This window comes from Cebus imitator, unplaced genomic scaffold (genome assembly GCF_001604975.1).
Source record: "Cebus imitator isolate Cc_AM_T3 unplaced genomic scaffold, Cebus_imitator-1.0 Scaffold861, whole genome shotgun sequence".
Classification (NCBI taxonomy): domain Eukaryota; kingdom Metazoa; phylum Chordata; class Mammalia; order Primates; family Cebidae; genus Cebus; species Cebus imitator.
The window spans coordinates 67,497-71,683 of NW_016108176.1; the positions used below are offsets into that span (position 1 = coordinate 67,497).

The 4,187-nt window shown below is 34.5% G+C and overlaps 1 non-coding gene across 1 annotated transcript; it reads left to right on the forward strand.

Moving 5' to 3' along the window:
- The first annotated feature begins 3,110 nt into the window (after positions 1-3,110).
- Positions 3,111-3,172, forward strand: LOC119469816. Its single transcript, XR_005198663.1, has one exon. It is a non-coding gene; the product is annotated as a U7 small nuclear RNA (small nuclear RNA).
- Positions 3,173-4,187: the final 1,015 nt, after the last annotated feature.

Below are 4,187 nucleotides of genomic sequence, written 5' to 3' on the forward strand. Positions count from 1 at the left end.
AAAAAAAAAAAAGAAAACGAAATTAATAGTTAATAGAACTCATGAGAAAGAGTATCTTTGACTTTTGCACTTAGTCTTCATTAGCAAGTTTATCATTAGCTGTAGGTTTTTTGAAAGCACCCCTTATCATATTAAGTAAATTCTCTATTATTCTTAGTTTGGCTGAGATATTTTATAATGAATGAGGATTGAATTTTGTCAAATGTTGTTTTTGCATATATAGGAATTAATCATTTCATTTAATTATGCCTTCTTTTATTGATATAAAGTTTTCCCCATTATATTCTGTTTTTTTCCTTTTAATGTCTATAGGATTTGGAGTTACATCGTTTTAGAAAAAAATCCTAATATTGATTACTTGTGCCTCTCTTTTATTTCATGATCAACGTAGATATTTATTGATTTTATTTTTCTTTTAATAAAAGCATCTTTTGTCTCTATTAAATTCTCTATTGTTTTGTCTACATCCTTCATTTCAAATTTTATCTGTTATCTCTGTTTTTATTTACTTTGAATTTAGTATTTTGACTTAATTTTTTAAATTTTTCTTCCTTTTGAAAAAGTTTCTGAAGGTGGAATATCACAGATTATGTGTGTATATGTGTGTGTGTGTATATATATACATATTTTCGACCTTAATAAAGGGAGACAATTCAATTTTTACAAAATGGGCAACATTTTTTAGCAGAAACTTGACAATGCATACTCAAATAATCCAAAACTGCTCAAATAAATCTCAAGTGTTTTTATTATTTTAAAATTTTGTCCCATCTTTCAAACACTACGTCACCTCAATGCTAGGCTTTCTGCTTGAACATCCTATCTCTAATTAGTGAGTCCGCAGAAATGCAAAGTTATTTTTCTTTGCCTACTCATGGTTTTCTTTATTCCTTTTGGTGAAGGTCATGCTGGTAGACCTACTACAGACACTGGTGCCAACACATCACAGGTGGGTGCACAGCAACCTTCACTTGTCAGATTAATTAGATCACTCTTCATTTCAGGCATTAGGAATTAACTTCTGGATATAGTGTTCTCCAAACCTTGGAACTTGAGACAATTGACCACCTTTTGAATTCTCCGGCAGCTTCTCTCTAGTTAGAAATTCACTGGCTGGGCGCAGTGGCTCATGCCTGTATTCCCAGCACTTTGGGAGGCCAAGGTGGGCGGATCACGAGGTCAAGAGATCGAGACCATCCTCGCCAACATGCTGAAACCCCGTCTCTACTAAAAAATACAAAAATTAGCTGGGCATGGTGTTGTGCTCCTGTAGTCCCAGCTACTTGGGAGGCTGAGGCAGGAAAATTGCTCGAACCTGGGAGGTGGAGGTTGCAGTGAGCCAAGATCATGCCACTGCACTCCAGCCTGGCGCCTGGCAACAGAGCAAGTCTCTGTCTCAACAACAACAACAAAAAGAAATTCATTATATGCTACTAAACGTACCTAGCTACACACACGCACACACACACAGACACACACACACACTCACTCACTTACACACACACCAACACACATACTTATGAAAGAGAAGGTGGACAGGTCCCATTCCTTCTTGAAGGGGTCATCACGTCTCATAAAATTGTGGAGTCAAAGGCCCTACCCATGCACGTGAACTTCTCCAACCCAATTCTAGTCTAGCTGGATTTCCTATTTTTATTCTCTCATACAGAAATTTTAGCAGGAAAATTGACCTTACGTAATCTTCCCTTCACTACCTTATATACCATTTCACTGGTTGCTTGGAAGGTAATTAATTAGAATTTAAAAGAGAAATGTGACAAAGTGCTTTAAGTCCTCATCTCCTTGTAATTCAGCACCATTCTGCATCCATTTTATTCCGTCTGGTTTTGATACCACTTAAAACCTGATGGTTTTTCGATCTATATCGCTAGTTCAAGATCATTCTTCTAAGCTCCTGAAGAAAGAATTACATATCAACAGAGAATGTCTATTTGACATATCTACTCTATTGACAGCTCAAAATTAACAAGAATAAGATTATGAGTTTACTTTAATTAGACTTTTATCCTCATCATCCCACTTAACCTAAGGTCAATTCATCCTAGTTTAGAAGGGACTCCAAGTTAATGTGGCAAGTAGAGCTCTTTATTTTGCTATCCCTTCATTTAGTATCTACCATTTCATTAAATTGCACCAAGGTTTCTTCAATTTTGTAGGCCAAAGAGCTAGAAATTGTCTTTGCTTTTTGTGGTATGCAAAATTCAATTCAATCTGTTACTCCTTCCCATTCTATTTCAAAATCTGCCATGAAAAACAGACTGGTTGGCTCAAACAACATAAATGTGTTTTCTCACAATTCTAGAAGGTAGAAATTCAAGATCAAGGTGGCAACACGGATAGTTTCTTGTGAAGCCTCTCTTCTTTCCTTTTAGGTGGCTGCCTTCTTGCTTGTACTCATATGTCAGAGAGCTCTCTAGTGTCTCTTCTGTTTCCATTTGCATAAATTGAAGGAGTGCATATGCAATATGTTTGATGGAAATTTGGCATAGGATGAGGTCTGTATTTTTAGTGTATCCATCAACCAAATAACATATATTAGCTCCCTTAAGTAATTTCTCATCATCCACCTCACTCCCTTCCCCTCCACCCTCTGAGCCTCCATTGTCTACCATTCCACACTCTATGCAAATGTGTTCACATTATTTAGCTCCCATTTATAATCAGAACATACACTAATGTTTGTTTCTGAGTTATTTCACTTAAGATAATAACCTCCAATTTCATCTATGTTGCTGCAAAGGATATTATTTCATTCTTTTGTATGGCTGAATAGTATTCCATTGCGTATATATGCCATATTTTCTTTATCCAATCATTTACTGATGGACACTTAGATTGATTCTACATATTTGCTGTTGTGAATAGTGCTGCAATAAACATATAAATGTAGGTATCTTTTTTATATGATGATTTATTTTCCTTTGGCTAGATACCCAGTAGTAGGATTACTGGATCAAATGGCAGTTCTGTTTTTCGTTCTTTGAGAAATCTCCATGCTGTTTTCCATAGAGGTTTTACTACTCCTCAAAAGCACAAGCAACAAAAACTAAAATAGACAATGTGACAATTAAACTAAAAAGTTTCTGTACAAGTGTTACAGCTCTTTTAGAATTTGTCTAGCAGGCTTTCTGGTTTTTGCTGGAAAGTCCTTTATTATAAAAAAATAAAAATTTAAAATAAAAAAAACTTCTGTACAGCAAAGGAAATAGTCAGCAGGGTGATCAGAAAACTTGACAAATAGGGAAAAATATTTTGCAACCTATGCATCTGACAGGGGACTGAATATCAAGAATTTACAAGGAACTCAAGCAACTCAGTAACAACAACAAAAAACAAATATTCTCATGAAGAAGTGGGTGAATGACATGAATATACATTTTTCAAAAGAAGACATATGTCCAATAAGCATACAAAAAAATTCTCAACATCACTAATCATCAGAGAAAGGCAAATTGAAACCACAATGAAATATCATGTTACACCAGTCAGAATAGCTACTATTAAAAAAAACAGAAAACTACAGATGTTGGCAAGGATACAGAGAAGGAGGAATTCTTCCACACTAGTGTCTCTTCTTAGAAGGGTGCCATTCCCATAATAAGAGCCCCATACTCATAACCTCAACCAAATTTATTTATCTGCCAAAGTCCCCATCTTCAAATAGTATCACATCAGAGGTTAGGCTTCAACATGTGAATTTTGGAAAGACATAATTCAGCCCATAACAAAGATTAATACAAATATAAATGTAGTTTTTGATGCAAAAAATTTATATTAATTATTTATACATGTTAGCAAATGAGCACAAAAAGAGTCAGGCTAGAGGGGGTTAGAGCAGAAGAGTAAATATCTCATTGGCAGTTTTGAACACAAACTTTTCATGCTTGGCAAAAATCTCACTCCAAGAGAGCAGTATTGCTTGCAATTAAATGTCGCCTTTGTCTCAGGTAGAGACAACTGTGTACCTTTTGCTGGCTGCATGCTGCATTTTCCCCCTGCTTTATGTGACCTAAAAAATACATTATTTTAATACCTAAAAATACATTATTTTAATACAACAAAAACACATTAAATGTGTTTAATGTGTTTAAAACACATTATTTTTTAATACAATATATCTAAAAACACATTACTTTAATATATTATTTTAATAACACATATTTTTA